Here is an 18,849-nt window from a genome sequence, read left to right as displayed (position 1 = left end):
TGACACTGTTTTAAAAAAAAAATTGGGTCATTTTTATTCCTATTACAAGGAATGTAAACATCCCTTGTAATAGAAAAAAGCATGACAGGTCCTCTTAAATATGAGACCTGGGGTCAAAAAGACCTCAGATCTCATATTTAGAGTAAAAAAAAAATGTCATTCTAAAAAAAAAGGGGTTGCATACAGTTAAGATTGTAATAACTTAAAGCGGTTGTAAACTCAGATAATGTTACCCCAAATCAGCAATATGCAATTTCATCTTGCTGTTTAGCAGCTATGCGCTACATACATTATACAAATAGAACGCTCTTACTTGAAAAAAATGACTTTTTATGCTCGCCTTTGCTTGTACTCAGCCGCTGCCATTATGACTCCTGTCTTCCGCGTATCAGTAGTATTTTATTTCCGCCCTCACTCTTCTTCTGTGTCCATAATCCCGCACGTGCGCATTCCTTCCTGAAGCCAAGCCTCGTTTTCGTTTCAGACAGACAGGTTCTGTCCTTGGCTCTGCGCTCCAACCCCTGTGACATAGCGAGTCACATGGGATTAGAATCAGCTTCTCAGGGAGGGAGTATCGCGGGATCTCAGGGCTGACGTCAGTCAGAGGAAATTACGCAGCCCTGGCAAGTACACAGTTTTCCGGCCAGAAGAAGAGCCGGCCGGAAAAACGGCACTAACTGCGCATGTGCCGATTACGTCATTCATTCAAAGATTACAGATTACACAGAAAGGGATAAGGTAGGAAGCGTTTTACATAGAGCAACTTGTTTATAAGGTAGGAAAGGTTGATAAGGTGGAAATAGCACAGGAAGGGTTTACAACCACTTTAAGTAAAAGTTAATATTTGTATACCTAAAGGAGTTGTAAAGGCAGAAGTTATTTTTATCTTCATGCATTCTATACATTAAGATAAAAAGTTTCCAGCCTCCCCAGCAGCCCCCTAATACTTACCTGAGCCCAATCTCTGTCTAGTAGGGATGAGCCCCCCTGTTCGGTTCGCACCAGAACCTTCGAACGGACCGAGCGTTCGCCCAAACATTTAGAACCCCATTGAAGTCTAAGGGACTCAAACGTTCAAATTCAAAAGTGCTCATTTTAAAGCCTAATATGCAAGTTATTGTCGTAAAACGTCTTTGAGAACCCGGGTCTTGCCCCAGGGAACATGTATCAATGGGAAAACAAGTTTTAAAAACGGTCGTTTTTTCTGGAGAAGTGATTTTAATGATGCTTAAAAATAAAAAATAAAAATTGAAAAATTCCTTTAACCACTTAAGACCCAGACCAAAATGCAGTTAAAGGACCTTGCCCCTTTTTGCGATTCGGCACTGCGTCATGCGACGTGGCTCCCAAACGAAATTGGCGTCCTTTTTTTCCCCACAAATAGAGCTTTCTTTTGGTGGTATTTGATCACCTCTGCGGTTTTTATTTGTTGCGCTATAAACAAAAATAGAGCGATAATTTTGAAAAAAATGCAATATTTTTTACTTTTTGCTATAATAAATATCCCCCCAAAAATATATTAAAAAAACTTTTTTCCTCAGCTTAGGCCGATACGCATTCTTCTACCTATTTTTGTAAAAAAATCGCAATAAGCGTTTATCGGTTGGTTTGCGCAAAATTTATAGTGTTTACAAAATAGGGGATAGTTTTATTGCATTTTTATCTACTGCAACAGAGTAGGTAAATATAACATGTTTGTTATTTTTATAGGAAAAAAGAAAACAATCACTTTAAGGCATGGTGGAAATGTCTCAAAATCAAACCTTTTCTCTGCTAAAGGTACCTGCTGACTTTGCAGCATTGAGGGGCCAATGGACAGGGGCCAATGGACAGGGGCCATGTTATGTAAAATCATGGATGAGAAACTTCTTCTCTCAGCCAGAACACTGAAGATAGGTCATGGATGGGTCTTTTAGCATGACAATGACCCAAAACATACGGCCAAGGCAACATATTAGTGGCTCAAGAAGAAGCACATTAAGGTCATGGAGTGGTCTAGTCAGTCTCAAGACCTTAATTCTATAGAAAATGTATGAAGGGAGCAGAAACTTTGAGTTGGCAAGAGAACCAAGATTCCTCCTGAGATGTGTGCAAAACTTGGTCACCAACTATAAGAAAAATCTTACCTCTGTGCTTACCAACCAGGGTTTCTCCACCAAGTATGAAGTCATGTTTTTCTTGGGGATCAAATACTTATTTTACTCACTGAACTGCAACTTAATGTATAGCATTTGTTTTATATGTTTTTTCTGGATGTTTGGTTGATAGTATGTCTCTATAATTTAAAATATACCTATAATAAAAATTAGGGTCGTCCCGATACCGATACTAGTATCGGTATCGGGACCGATACCGAGCATTTGCAAAAGTACTTATACTCGGGCAAATACTCCGATGCTTTAACCGATACCTGGACAGTCAGGGTGATCAGTGCGGTGGGGGAGTTACAAGCACCGATCACCACTGACTGTCCTCGTATCCTCCTCCAGCCCCCCTCCATTCTGCTGATGTACCCCTCTGTGTCCCCCTCTGTGCTGCTGTCTCCCTCCATGCTGCCATCTCTTTTTCCGTGCTTCTGCCGTGTCCCCCCTTCGTGCTGCTGCCGCGTCCCCCCTCCTTGCTGCTGCCATGTGCTGCCGCTGTGTCCCCCCTCCCTGCTGTCGCCGTGTCCCCCCTCCATGCTGCTGCCGTGTGCTGCTATGTCCCCCCTCTGTGCTGCCGCCGTTTCCCCCCTCCGTGCTGCTGCCGTGTGTTGCTGCCATGTCCCCCCTTCGTGCTACCGCTGTGTCCCCCCTCCGTGCTGCTGCCGTGTGCTGCTGCCAGGTCCCCCCTCCGTGCTGCCGCCGTGTCCCCCCCTCCGTGCTGCCGCCGTGTCCCCCCTCCGTGCTGCCGCCATGTCCCCCTCGATCTCTCAGGATGGAGAGCTGCTTTAGGAGCCGGTAAATCCGGCTCCTACCTTTTCTGAATGTACAGAGTCAGTGATCACTGACTCTGTACATTCACATAACTGAAACATCGTAAACTGTGTTTACAATGTTTCAGTTTATGAATGAAGAGAAGCCGCTGTCTTCTCTCCTTTCATTTTCAGTGCAGCTGAGGCTGCTGAGAAAGGGACTGGGGAATATGTGTCCCTAGTCCCTCTCTCTGTCTCAGAGGGGAGATGTCAGAGGTCTGTTAAGACCCCTGATATCTCACCAAAGCCCCCCAACAGGTGTGATAAAAAAAAGGAATTGCAATAAATAATAAAAAAATTAATTGTAAAAAATAAAAAATGCAATAAAAAAAAAAACACACTGACACTGTCCATTCCCCCCACCCCCTTAAAAAAAAGAAAGCATTGTAAAAAAATGTCCCACTGTCACATGAGATATTGGTAATCGGTATCGGCGAGTACTTGATAAAAAGTATCGGTACTTGTACTCAGTCCTAAAAAATTGGTATCAGGACAACCCTAATAAGTGGGAAAATTTTCAAAATCACTTACCTCATCCTTCGATTTGCTTTTAAATGTCCTTATTTTTTCAGAGAAATCCTCACTTCCTGTTCTACTGTCTGTAACTCCACACAGTATTGCAAGGCTTTCTCCCTGATGTGGAGTGTCGTGCTCGCCCCTCCCTTGGACTACAGGAGAGTCAGGACGCTCTCTACATTGCAGATAGATAGAGGAGCTGTGTGTTAGTGGGCGTCCTGACTCTCCTGTAGTCCAAGGGAGGGGGCAGGCACGACACTCCACACCAGGAAGAAAGTCTTGCATTACTGTGTGGAGTTACAAACAGAAGAACAGGAAGTGAGGATTTCTCAGAAGAAATAAGGACATTTAAAAGCAAAATCGAAGAATGAGGTAAGTGAAAGAGGACTGCACTAAGGTAAAGGAAACTGTTTAGGAAAAAAAATGTACCTTTACAACCCCTTTAAGCATAAGACAACCGGCACTCATACATCGCTGTCAGACACCAGATTTACTTGAGCAGCACTATAAGTGATTTCGGCAGATCTGACACATTTTTGATGAGTAAAGTCTTATGCGTGTAGCAGAACTTATTTTCCTGGCAACTGGTTCAGTTGCATTCATTGAAATTCACATTTGAAGTTTGAATAATATTATTTTACCTTACTAGGAATGGCACGACTCTTTGGAGTCATGTATGTGCACAAAACTATAAATATATAGTTACGTAATTGTAAGGAGAAAAAGCAGTGGCTATTTTAGTGTTCAATGTGCTTATTGGCAAAGGGATTGGTTACATTGAATTGCCATTGTTTACATTTCCAAATGTTTCAGGCTCTGTCCTATATATCATTTAATTTGAACACATTAATACAATTACATTAGGAATAAGAGAAACCTTAAAACTCAATAAAAAATTGGGAACACGAGTTTGTAGGCTTATTAGGGCACTATAACAGTGGAATCCATAATTATTTGTAATTCAAGCCTCTATCTCTTTTTCTTAACTTTAAAGAGCTGTTTACTATGTTTACTGTTTATCTGTGCAGTGCACATTTAACAATGGTCATTGAGTTTTGGAGGAATCCATTTGCAGATATTTACATCTTCTTTATAAATAGGGCCTAATTGGCCATAGCAGGGGTCCTCAAACTTTCTAAACACAAGACCAGTTCATAGCCCATCAGTGGGAGTAATTAATGCTCCCGAGTTTGTAATCAGTAGGATTAAAAAAGTGGCCAAGTATCTGTGATCAGTGGGATGGGGAATGATTCTACCTCATTGATGTCAGTGGAAGGAATGTTACCCTATCATTGGTATCAGTAGGATGAATAGTATACCATCGGTGCCAGTGGTAGGATAAATACCCCAAAGTTGAGGTCAATAGCGAAAATTGTGCCCATCCTTGGGTTTAGTTGAAGGAATTACACCCATCCTTTGTGTTTGGAGGAAGAATTGTGCTCCATTGTTTGTATTAGTGGGAGTAAAAGGGTCTCTTCATTGATGTCAATGGGAGGAATAGTGCTCCATCATTAGTGTCAGTGGGAGGAACAGCGACTTACTCTTTTTGTCAATGGGAGGAATAGTGCCCCACAGTTGCTGTCAGTTGGAGGAACTGAGCCCCCTTAATAGTGTTATTAGGATTATTTTCTCCCATCTTTGGTGTCAGTGGAAGCAATAGTGCCCTATCATTGATGTTAGTGGTATGAATAATGCCCCATTATTGGTGTCTGTAGGAGGCGTGGAGCATCATCAACAATGACAATGGAAGCAATTGTGCCCATCTTTGATGTCATTATTGATGGCAATTATTCCCTATGATTGCTGTTAGTGGGAGGAATATTGTCCCAGTGTTTGTACCAGTATTTTAAATAATAGCTCATACTTAACATCAGTGAGAGGAATAGTGAACCATCATGTCATTGGGAGGAATAGTGCCCCAGGGTTCAAATAAAGCTAAGCAAAGGGCAACAGTTTAGGTCCTGCTATACTAGAGTGCAATTTGAAAGGAACTGTACTTAATTGCATCTATTGATGTTCAGAAAAACAAAACCAAATTTTACTTATGCCTTGTACATGTATGGATAAGTAAAGTGAATACAGCTGCACCTAAATGCACCTCATTTCATGGTTTAGCTCAGACTGACTTCATTTAACCTCAGTTTACTTTGCTTCACACTTCAGTAAGGCTGGGTTCACACTTATGCGAATTGGATGCAGGTTTCCCCACAACCAATTTGCATTACATGAGACTGTGACTGGCTCTCAATGGAGTCAGTTCACACAGCTCTGGGGGGTTGCAGAGCGACCTGAAAAGGGGCCCTGTGCGGCTTTGGCTCTGTTTCAGGTGTGAATTCAGGAAAAAATCTATTTCTGATTCACACTTGAAGCGGTGAACAGGGATGCACCAGACCCCCTGCTGTGACCCATGGCCCATGGTGTGAACCCAGCCTTAATGTTGCCTTTGGTGTGAAATGGCATTTACACACTTACGTAGACATCAAAATATGCTTGTTGCTAGAGTAAGCACGTGTTCAGAACTGCTGAGGAGAAAATCAAGGATGGCCAGTCATTCTAAAGGAAAAAGCAGATACATGCATTGCCAGATGTAATATGATCAATGGCAGGCATTTGCTTATGGGCATGGGGGTGACAGGGGGACAAGGGTGCCTTAGTATTTTTTTTGTACAATACTTTTGTTTTTAACTCAACTTTATTGCTATCGCGTGAACAACACACCTCGTGATAGCTTTGGGTATTCGTTCAAAAAGAACTAAAAGGTCTATTAGACCTCTTATCCCTCCTTTGCCTTCTAAGGCAGCCTCCAAGGCAGCTGATTAAACAGAGAAGCCTCATCATCTTTGGCATCATTTGTTACAGAGAAAACAGCAGAATGAATGTCCTCTGTGGGGAGATGACCTACTCTACCTTTTACAGTGGTCCTGGGTGGCTCCCCGGTGGAATAGGAGAGCTCAGAAACAGCAGCAGATGGGGGAAGTAAATGTGATTAGGTGGCTGTAAAGACACTCGGATCACTTTTACATATAAGTTAATCACAAGCTGTTAAAAACAATACAAAGATCATGGTTGTAGCTGCAGCCATGATCCTGGTATAATTGTTTCCCCCTCGAGGACATATTTATATGTTTGCTGAATGGGAAGCGGTTAAGAAAATAGAAAAAAAAAACAATTGCAGATCAAAGAGAGAACTAATTAGTATGGTTGCTTGTGGCAACATTCAAATATATATAATATCTGCAAATCTGCCTGATATGGGCCATATATTTATCCATGCAGATCAATTCACTCTTCCCTATTAATACAAACTACATGAAGCTGTAATAAGATTTAAAAAAATGCATTACAAAACATACTAATATCACGGTCTCCAGATTCCGACCCCAACTGACCTCCTTATACAAAACAAAATTAGAGATTCCAATGCTATGGAAGTCACAGGATTTTATTACAGCAGAATAATTCATTTTTATCAGTAGAGATAGGGAGAGATTCAGAAACATTTTAACATTCAGCCAGGATGTTGTCCCAATGGTCCTCCCTAATTTGATACAATTGTGGGCATTGCACGTATTGTCAAACTTTTTCACAGCTGTGTTTTAAGCATTCACATCAAAAGCTTCATGTGCATGGATTCAATTGTGCTTTTCACATTTATTTTCTTTTTTCCTTCTTTTTTTTTTTTATATAAAACTATTATTTCCTTCCACATGTATTCCTACATTTTTTATTTTCATTTTAAAGTGAATAATAAATGCTGAAACTTTCAAGTAAATAATAAGCTTTGTGAGCGACAACTACAGTCAGTCGTTTTCCAGTCAATACAGAATCCAACAACTTGCTGTTGAGAAAAGTGCACTAATTATGATTTAATGGATTAAAGTATTGATTCACCACGGGGCAGACGCTAATTAACCTTCTTTCACTGTAGTGTTCTGAAGCAGATGAAAGTAATACTAGCATTGTGTGGGAAGGCCAAACTTTGTTTATACTTGTGCCACACTTTGGGGCTTAAAATGCCCTTGTACAGATGTGTCATTGAACTGTTAGAATGGATTTTTCACACTACCTAAAAAATACACTATTTAATTGCAGTACAAAGATAAGTTACGCTTGGCTATTTATTTATAAAGGTGCAAAAAGTCGGTCAAATGGAGTAAAAAGGGCTGTTAAAATATTTATTTGGGCTGGAGGCCAAATCTCAATACACAAGGCTCATTTACAAATTAAGGATGAAGAAGGAAAGAGAGGGAGAGGGAAAGCATAGCTCCCAACTGTCCCTGATTTGGAGAAATGTCCCTCTGTCCCTCTTTCCTCCTCATTTGTCCCTCATTTTGGTATGATCTATAAAATTATAATAACCAAAATGAGAAAGATCATTACAAATGAATAGAAAAATAGAAAATTGATTTATTACAAAAATTTAAATAAAAACATGAGACAGTTCATGTTGAAAATGCCTACTTAATCCTAAACAGGTACATAAAAGGGCCAAAATTCTCGACATGTTTCGCTCCAGGTGGAGCTTCTTCAGGAGATGATTCAATGGCGTTTACTTATGTACTGGAAGTGGAAAAAGAATATGAGTGCTCATGTAAAACTTGAGAAAAACATCTATAATTAATATAGTTTTAATCAAGACAAATATCAAGAAACATAAAAAAATATATATATTGAAAACATAAATCAAATCAAAAGGATATAGTTATAAGTTGTTGCATATATATATATATATATATATAACAAAATACAGAATGCAAAAGAGTAAAACCTGAAAAACGTGATTGGGATCTTACCAGATCCTCAGTAAAATCCCCGCTGAGCTGGCAGCTCACAGGCCGGTCCCCGCACACTGTGCAGGGACCGCCCTGTCTTTCCTCCGCTCCCCCCTATGGGGGAACGGATGAACACGGACCGTATGTCCGTGTTCATCTGATCCGATCCAGGTTTAGAAATAGGGTTTTCTTCCGTCCGAAAATGCGGATCTTTGCGGAGGCGGACAAATTACGGGTGTCAGCGGATGGTCATCCGCTGACACCCGTAATCACATAGGGACCCATGTATGTCCCGTTTTCATCCGCAACGGACGGATGAAAATGCGGACATACGGTCCGTACGTGTGAAAGGGCCCTAACACGGAACTCGTCGAGGAAAACGATGTTTCATTTACGACGAGTTCCTCGGTCGTGTGTACGAGGCCTAAAGCAAGAAACAGAGACAACTGCAATACACAAACTGATACCAAAATAAATTGGAATACATTGAAAATTGTCAAAAAAACAAAGAAAAAAAGAGGAAGAATAAAAAATGAAAGGAACATGCTGTTTGAGTATAGCTATAGGAAAGGCTTGAAACTCAGGGCATCATTTAATACCGGATATTGGAGTGCCCCTAAATTTGATATTCACCTAGCCTCACACTGCAATAATGCCTTGTCGTAGGCCCCCACCTCGCTGGGTGGGAGGGACATGCTCTAATGCATAAAAATGCATCATGGAATCATTGTGATTATGGCAGCGACCCATGTGGCGACTTAGAGGAGTTTGAGGATAAAAGCATTGCAGTTATCAAATAGCTGTTTGGAGCTTATGCTCTATGGAAAAGTTTCAGGATTTGGATCGTTCAATATCTTATTATTGATTCTATTATATCTATGATCTCAAGGTAACTTTTGTTTACCATGTATCCTATTCAAATCTTTTTTCCAATAGTTCCAATACATTTGACAATATTACCCCCCTTTTCTTTATTCTCATCTGCAGAGTCATGTGAGACACCTCTCTATTTCCAGTTGTTTTGGGGAATTTCTCTGTGGCGCATTTTCGTATACATCTCCCCCATATGTATTTTAAGCAATTCAGTCTCTCTACTTATTACTATTTGGTAAGATCCCAATCATGTTTTTCAGGTTTTACTCTTTTGCATTCTGTATTTTGTTATATATATATATATATATATATATATATATATATATATACAACAACTTATAACTATGTCCTTTTGATTTGATTTATGTTTTCAATATATATATTTTTTGATGTTTCTTGATATTTGTCTTGATTAAAACTATATTAATAATAGATGTTTTTCTCAAGTTTTACATGAGCACTCATACTGTATTCTTTTTCCACTTCCAGTACATAAGTAACTGCCATTGAATCATCTCCTAAAGAAGCTCCACCTGGAGCGAAACATGTCGAGAATTTAAGCCCTTTATGTACCTGTTTAGGATTAAGTAGGCATTTTGAATATGAACTGTCTCATGTTTTTATTTAAATGTTTGTAATAATCTTTCTCATTTTGGTTATTATAACTACTTGACACTGTCAAAGTCCCGAGGCTTGTGACCTCTTACCCTTCGCTCTATATCCATTGTTACCAGGGATGTGATGTCTGTATCCCTTTATGCTCACTCATATTTTTATAAAAAGTCTGATCTATATAGTTGTATAAAAAATGCACTTTTTATCTTTTAAAAAGTTTTCCAGTGCTAAACCTTTCATCCAAATTCTAAATTGCTGCATTTGCAAATATTAAAAGCCAATATAAAGGAATAGTAGTGGTAAAAAAAAAGCCCTTGTGGATTTAATTAACCTTTTTTTATTAATTCTCCTTTAAGGGGGTGTGACAGGGGGCGTGTCTTATGCCTAGATACATTTGCTAGTAGGTGTCCCTCATTCCCAACTCAAAATGTTGGGAGGTATGGGAAAGGTGCGGAGGAATTTGCAAATGTTAGCTCATACATAATTGCAGACACAAATGCTGAATGTCTCTACTTCAGGATTCTAGTGAATGTACAGTTATAATAGAGGTATCTCTGTAAGGTGTGTAAGATTTACATGGTTTGTGTGATATGATTTTTTTTTATACAGCCTTTGTTCACGTTTTGTATTAGAACTTAGATGACTTTGCACAATTCGCAAATTGAGATAAACTATTTACAATTGACAATGACAAGCTTTTATTTATTTAGGTAAAACATTTATCCCCCCAAAAAACAGATGTAACTGCTTAAAAAAGTGTTAGCTTGAGTTTTGCTTCCATCAGTTACTGTATCTAAATCAGCTAGTAAAATGCTGGCATTCAAAGGTGTCTCTGTTGCTCCTTCATCTAGAGCAGGGATACCCAACTAGTGGCCCGCGGAGCCCTCTGATGTGGCCCTCGACCTCCTTTTCTCAGATGGCAGGTTGGCAAGCCCAGATCTCGGGTTGCCGACCCGCCATCTTAGAGCAGCAGTTTTGTGAATGAAGCCACTGGTGGAGGAAGCGAGTGGCTGTGGATCAGAGTGACATAATTTAATGCTTTCTGTATAGCGCCTGCTCCTGTCACAGGCAAAGTGATACCAAATGCACTCTGCCTAGCACAGCAACAGTCGGCGATACCTGAATGTAAGGTGGTTATTAAAGGTAAGTTTGCTACTAAATTCACAGTATATATGAGTAAATTTGTTCTGCAGTAGTTACTGGGCTGCTTTCAAACTGATCTGCAGGTGCAGTGCAGATGCGGGTTACCTGCACTGAGCCATAGACTTCTGCGGCTTTGTTGCGCTTTTAGAAAGTGCGCCACACCTGCAGGATATAATATATGTTTTTGGCAAAGTGCAGCTAAACCGCAGAAAATCCACTAGTACACTGCGCTGCACCTGCGGGTTTGGCCAAATCGCAGTGCATCAGTTTGAAAGTAGCCTTAGACTCTTTTCACATGATCGGTCCGACCCAATCAGACTTACTATTCACCTTTATGGACCAGCAGATGTAAACAGACTTGTGTCTGTTTACACCCGCCTACCTAATAAAAATACAAAGGGATCTACCCCCATCTGTCTGGGCGAATCAGATTGGATCAGGAGGCCCATAGAGTAGAGTGGACTGTGTTCGTGGACACGGACCAGTCCTCCTCCAACTCTGCTCATTGTGGCCCGCGACTAGTTACCAGTTCGCTTAAGTGAAGGTTGGGCCCCCCTGATCTAAAGGGTAGGCACCCCAATATAGGTGGTGTGTTACTGGTCAGATCACTGTGTGAAAACAGAGGGGAAAAAAAATAAAAAATAAATAAAATGAATGCAGCCACCACATCTAATGATTGGTAAAATGGTATTACATTTTTGGTTTTGGGTTTAATGCCACTTTAAGGCAGATATATTTTAAATAAACACATATTAACCACTTCAGACCTGGAAGGATTTACCCATTTCCTGAGCAGGCCATTCTTTGCGATACGGCACTGCGTTGCTTTGGCAATTTTGATATTTTTTTTATATAAAATTCTGTTATAAAACATCCCCCCAAAATATTGTAAAAGTTTAGGCCGATATGTATTCTGCAACATATTTTTAGTAAAAAATCGCAATAATCATATATTGATTGGTTTGCACAAAATGTATCACGCCTACAAAAGGGGGTAGATTTATGGCGTTTTTTTTACTTAAAAAAATGTATTAGCAATGGTGGCGATCAGTGATTTTTAGCGGGACTGCTACATTACGGCGGACAGATCGGATACCTAACTGACATTTTTGACACTTTTTTGGGAACCAGTGACATTATTATAGTAATCAGTGCTAAAAATATGTGCTGTTATTGTACTAATGACAATGGCAGGGAAGGGGTTAACATCGGGGGTGATCAAGGGGTTAAATGTGTTCAATCACTGTGTGTTCTAACTATATTGGGGACTGTGTGACTGGGGAAACACACAGATCAGTCTTCCTGCATAGCAGAAAGAAAGGATCTGTTTGATCTCCCCTGTCAGAACAGAGATTTGTCTTGTTTACACCTTGTTACTGCGGGGAACAATCTCGGGAGGCCGGCAGACATTGAGTCCGCCAGATCCGCTGATTGGCTTCCCCGCTGGCCATTGGGAGCTCCCCACAAAAGCGAGTACCAGCACCGACGTACAGCTACAGTGATTTGCGGTAACCACTTGCTTACTGGGCACATATACCCCCCTCCTGCCCAGGTGAAATTTCAGCTTTCGGCACTGTGTCGCTTTAACTAACAATTGCGCGGTCGTGCGACGTGGCTCCCAAACAAAATTGACGTCCTTTTTTCCCCACAAGTAGAGCTTTCTTTTGGTGGTATTTGATCGCCTGTGCGGTTTTAATTTTTTGCGCTATAAACAAAAAAGTGCGACAATTTTGAAAAAAATTCAATATTTTTTACTTGTTGCTATAATAAATATCCCAATTTAAAAAAAAATAAAACACATTTTTTTCTCAGTTTAGGCCGATACGTATTCTTCTACATATTTTTGGTAAAAAAAAAAAAAATCGCAATAAGCGACTGATTTGCGCAAAAGTTATAGCGCCTACAAAATAGGGGACAGAGTTATTATTTTTTATTTATTTTTTTTACTAGAAATGGCGGCGATCTGCGATTTTTATTGGGACTGCGACGTTATGGCGGACACATCGACACTTTTGACACATTTTTGGCGCCATTCACATTTATACTGTGATCAGTGCTATAAATATGCACTAATTACAGCTACGAAAGGCAAATCCACTTTGCACTACAAGTGTAAAGTGCACTTGGAATTGCACTTGGAAGTGCAGTCACTGTAGATCTGAAGGGTAGATCTGAAATGAGGGGAAGCTCTGCTTCTTTTATTATCCAATCACGTGCAAGCTAAAATGCTGCTTTTTATTTTCCCTGAATGTCCCCCTTGGATCTACAGTGACTGCACTTCCAAGTGCACTTTGAGTGCAATTTCAAATGCACTTTGCACTTGTAGTTTGCACTTGTAGTGCAAAGTGGATTTGCCTTTTGTACATAAACCCCAATGTGTTCTTTCTTCTTTTTTTTTTCTCCTATAACATAAAATCAGTATAGCTGAAATTCTGCATTGTGCAAGAAAATCTATTTCACAGTACACTGCTCAGAAATAAAACTCCTTGTGATACATGACAAAATATTTCCGGTATATACACATTTGCAATTTAATTCAACCACCAAAGCAGAATGTTGTCAGTACCATGACAGTGAAGCTGACCTGCAATTTCTGATGTTGTAGTTATATTTTCTGTCAACTGTCTGGTTATATTTATCGTGTTTGCTCCACCAATCTTGACTCATGAAGTACTTCCAAGCAAATGTGAGGCCTCGTACACACGATCCGTCAAAACCGATGAAAACAGACTGAAGGACCGTTTCATCGGTTAACCGATGAAGCTGACTGATGGTCTGATGTGCCTACACACCATCGGTTAAAAAAACGATTGTGTCAGAACGCGGTGACGTAAAACACATGACGTGTTAAAAAAACGACGTTCAATGCTTCCAAGCATGCGTCGACTTGATTCTGAGCATGCGCGGCCTTTTGACCGATGCTTTTGCATACTAACGATCGGTTTTGACCCATCGGTTAGGCGTCCATCGGTCAAATTTTAAAGCAAGTTCTCTTTTTTTTGACCGAAGGATAACTGACCGATGGGTTTTGACTGATCGTGTGTACGCGGCCGGCTTGTGGATCATACTGGTGCGGCAAATATGTGTTTTTTTGTTTGTTTTTTTGCAAAGCTTTACAAAAGTGCTGGGCCTTGTGACTGAGATTTTCAGAACTCAGAGCAGATCCAATGGTACTGATACATGTAAAATGTCATGTGGTGCTTAACGTGTGTCTGAGCTTCCCTCCATCGCTTTTCTGCCATAACTGAGCTATTCAGCACATCCAAAATGTCAGGTGATATTTCATGTGTGTCAAGCTTGTACCATTTCAAATCCCCGCTCTCTTCTGTAAAGTCCCAATCATGTTTCTACAGAAACCTCTTCTTGCCACAACACATATTAGAAGTGGCCCTTTATTAAAATATCTCAGTAATTGAGTGAACAAATAAAATCTAACATTTAAAAGGTATAACAATTCTGATGGTGACAGATAAATGTCTGTTTTATCATTTAGTATTTTTAATTTAATCTTGAAATCTTTAAAACTGAATTATATTTATACTTAAAATTATTTAGATTTTTTTTTTTTCGTTAGTAGAGGTAGCAGAAGTCGCAGAAGGTGATTTACCATGGTTTTCTTCCTTTCTTGAAAACCGATCACAAACAGTTAAATTGGGTTCTTTCACGTCGGAAAAGCGCACGGTGTCATGTGGAGTCCCCCAAGGATCCCCCCTGTCACCGGTGCTTTTCAACATCTATCTTCGCCCTCTCTTTGATATTATCAGTAGCCAAGAACTACTCTATCACTCTTATGCAGACGATACGCAACTGTATTTTCGCATCTGCAACAAAAAGGATCATCATCCCAGTTTAGAGAAATGTCTCTCTTTGATAGAAAACTGGATGACAAAGAGTTATCTTAAACTCAACAGTTCAAAAACAGAACTCCTTATGTTTCACGCCAGCCGAAAGAGTCAACTGGCAACAACCTGGACACCCCCGCCCATTCTGGGCCAAATCATCACCCCTAGCTCCAAAGTCAAAAGTCTTGGGGTCATCTTCGACACCTTCATGACAATGGACGCACAAATAGGGTCAGTAGTCAGCGGAGCGCACCATCTGTTGCGCCTACTACGCAGACTTATTCCATTTATCCCCAAAGAAGACGTAGCAGTCGTGGTGAGAACAATCGTGAATTCCAGACTGGACTATGCTAACGCCCTGTACCTCGGACTCCCAAAGTACCAAATCTCCCGTCTGCAAGTCGTTCAGAATACGGCCGCCAGACTGGTGACTGGGAAAAAAAAATGGGAATCAATCTCACCTTCGTTGAGAACCCTTCACTGGCTGCCAGCAAAAGACAGAATTGCATTTAAAGCACTCTGCCTGACACATAAGTGCATCCATGGGAAGGCTCCGCAATATCTTTGCGACAAGATAGAACCTCACAATTCGAATCGCGTTCTGCGATCCACCGACCAAAATCTGATCAGGGTACCAAAAACCAAATACAAGTCCAAAGGAGAAAGAAGGTTTGCTTTTCAGGGTCCTAGACTATGGAACGCTTTACAAACCAGCATTCGGTTGGAGGAAAACCACCTGACTTTCAGAAGACAGATCAAAACTCTGCTCTTTTGATGTCATGAGACACGAACAACTAGCGCCCAGAAGCGATTCAGTTCGCATGCGCCGCGCTTTATAAGTTTTTCATTCATTCATTCATTCATTCATTCATTCATTCAGTAATATCTATATGTATTATATTTTAATTGATAGCTTATGCCATAGTATGAGAAAGGCGAAGCCCCCAGGCAATTGGTTTAATTTCATTTTAATCTTGGAAAATAAAATCTTGGTTCACAATTAATTGATTAGTGTATACGTGTAGCGCTCAGACAATGCAACTGAATAACCAAATATTGTGTACAAAAAATGGATATACCACAAAGTAGTGATGACTCACTGTGGCAAGAGCAATGATTAATATAAATAAAAATCAAATATAACAAAACATGGCGAAAACTGATAGTCCATGAAGAAATAAATAGTCCACCAAGTGTCACAAAATGACTAAAGAAGAAAGCAAAACTTCAAAGTGATTCTTGTGAAAAAAGTCGTGACTTCTTGTGTAGAATGTGATGACCTGCCACCGGTAAAATTGCAAGCTTACCAGAAAAAGTGGACTCAGGGGAACTTATGTCTCCATGATCCAACAGGCATGAGTTGTGATGTCACTGACTGGAAAAATCCTTAATGGGTATGCATCATGACCTCCGATCATCCGAAGTGACAGGTTCAACCGGATGCAAGATGAAAAGTGATGTCGGATACACAAACTTGCCCCCAGTGTGTATCAATAATGAGAAGAGATAAGAAAGGAGAAAGGCCACATCGCGTAATCTCGTTTAAAAAATGTGAATACATTTATTATGCTAATGCATTTACAGTAAGCTGAGATGTATAACGCTTGTATATACAGATAAGGCAGCAGTGGAGTCTCCCCGACGCCTTTAGTGTTAGTACACTTCATCAGGGCTGGTACCACAATTAATTGATTCAAAAGAACAACACCATCAGTTTTTTTCCTCCCATTTTACAGAATATCCTTGAAAAGGTACTGTTATAAAAAAACTTTAGACTGGTTGGTGAACCTGTGTGTAGTCAATGCAGGCCATGCATTTGTGCTGTTACATGGGAGGAAGGGCAGTGAGTCAATGCTCCCTCATACCTGGAATTGCTGGGTACATGACCTCCCTGGGCGGAAGAAAGGAAAGTATAAACTGCTGTAGACTATGGCAAGATGTTCCTATACCTTGATAAGTTGTTATGTGGCAGTTTTGATAATGGGCAAGGCCCAGGCTCACCAAAGTGAAGCTGTAGCCAAAATGAAGCTATAACTTAACCAAAATCAAGTAGAAATGAACAGGCCACACATGGATGAAGTCAACACCACCTAAAACCTAAAATCAGCTTTAATATAATAAAACCCCATAGTCTTGCTTGTCTACCTCCCGCTCCAATGTGTTTCACCCCACAGAGGGCCTAATCATGTCTCACAATAGTGGCCCTCTATTTCTCTTGAGGCCCCTACCAGATATACTGTATATTATGCAGTCAGTTGACTCTCAAAGAGCAGACACCATTCTCAGGGCAGGGCTGTGACACTTTATATTGACACTTTGTATTCACAGTTTTACCTGAGTCTTCTGGGTTGAACGATGCTATGGTGAAAAAACCCATGCATGATTGGTTTAGCCTTTTTAAACATAACTTATTGCTAAAAATCCTATATCAAGTATAAATGGCTTTACCTTCAAATCAAAATGTATGTGCAGAGTGAGTGGGCAGGATGGTAATGTCCAGATTTTTTGCGTTTTGCACGATCTGTAAGTTTGAAGGATGATTGCAGCTAATAGAAATTTGGCAATTGCAAATTATAATAAAGAACTACCTGTTTTGAGTAGAATGTCTACCCCTGTTCATGTAGAGAATTGTTCTATGTGGAAGACAAATCAGTACTTATGGACCTGCTGATAAGGATTGACCCCTGACACAACCTCAGGGCTTAACCCATTCTGCCGTTTGACCCAAATTGTGAAAGTATACAGAGAACTGAGAGAGAGCTCTGTTTCTTTCAGTGTTCCAGCATCAGAGAGAAGGGGCTGGACTTTTTATTGGTCTTTTATAAACAACATGACATCACACACATAAGCATACTGATAGGTCAGTTTATATAGGTCAGTCCATATATGGTGGCTTCTCTTTGCAAGTCCATTTATGGCATGGAGCCTTAATGGCACATGCTTTCCTTCCACAATCGCCATATTTGTTTTAGTCGATGGAGGGAGCCATGGGAGGAGCTGTTTTGGAGGGGTTTGAAGACATCTGTTTTCTATTATTAGTTCTCTTCAAGCTGAGATGTACTTGTATCTCCAAGACAATTATAATCTCTCATAACTTCATTTAAGGATAATAATACTTGTAGTTTAATCTCACACATACATATGTTTATCAAGAAATACAAGCAAATAAAGCAAATAGAAGAATATAATGAAAGAAAGGCAACATTTGAGTAGCTCAGGAGGAAAGTAATCATAACACAAAAATATTCATTTTAGTAACTTCCATCACACTGCAACTGAGTGATAAGCTCAGACTTTGGTTGTGACAATTATGATGGGTGATCTGTGTGGTTGAGGTTTCAACACGCTTCAACCAGGATCACTAAACACAAATACTTACACAGACATAGATACAGCTGTATTTCTAACGATGCTCATTGGTAATGCAAACTTCTCTTACAGTGTTGATTGCTTTACATGCTATTGCTGTAGAGCTTCTCAGTAGGAGTTTCTTTAGCTCTTTTTGCCAAGACATATACATGTACTGTATGTGTACCTAGAAATGTCACTGCTGGAACCCAACTTGCCCCAGTCAGTGCCTTACGTAGCCTCTTCTATTTTCAACTGCCATATGCTCAAGAAATGCTGGCAGGCTTATGGACCCAATTGAATGAGTGCTTTAAAAGGCAGATTAAAGTAAAATTATTTTATTGTTATCCGGTAATTAAGAAAGACTGAGATCTATTATATTTGATAAGCAGCGTTGCATGTCTGGTTTCACTCAAGCACTGGGGCACTTTATTGGAATATTTTTTTTTGCTATTGTGAACACTTTTCATCACTGGATTTCATAAATTATTAATTGGGACTTTTTTGCACTTTATTTTGTGGGACTAAGTTACATATGTGTTTATTTTATTTTTATTTTTTTGTGATTAAGTTACATACTTTCTGCACTTTTTTATTGGACATTTTGTTACATACATTTTTTTTGCATTGTTTGGGACTTTGTTATATATATTTAGATCTCTTTGGCACTATTATTGCACTTTATATATTTTTGCACTTTTTGGAGTCATGTTTATATCATGTTAATGCGAAACGCGTCAGCTGTCTATCCCACTGTATGCTGTTGTGTGCTGTGCATTTTTTCCTT

General features: G+C 39.9%; 1 protein-coding gene across 1 annotated transcript in view; it reads left to right on the top strand.

Moving 5' to 3' along the window:
• The window catches only part of PITPNM3 (PITPNM family member 3), a 762,997-nt gene that overhangs the window by 515,708 nt on the left and 228,440 nt on the right, over positions 1-18,849 (top strand). The window lies entirely within an intron of this gene.

The sequence above is a fragment of the Rana temporaria genome, chromosome 2, assembly GCF_905171775.1.
Source record: "Rana temporaria chromosome 2, aRanTem1.1, whole genome shotgun sequence".
In the NCBI taxonomy this organism is placed as follows: domain Eukaryota; kingdom Metazoa; phylum Chordata; class Amphibia; order Anura; family Ranidae; genus Rana; species Rana temporaria.
The sequence above is the reverse complement of the archived record's forward strand: the minus strand, read 5'-3'. Positions and strand labels throughout refer to the sequence as shown.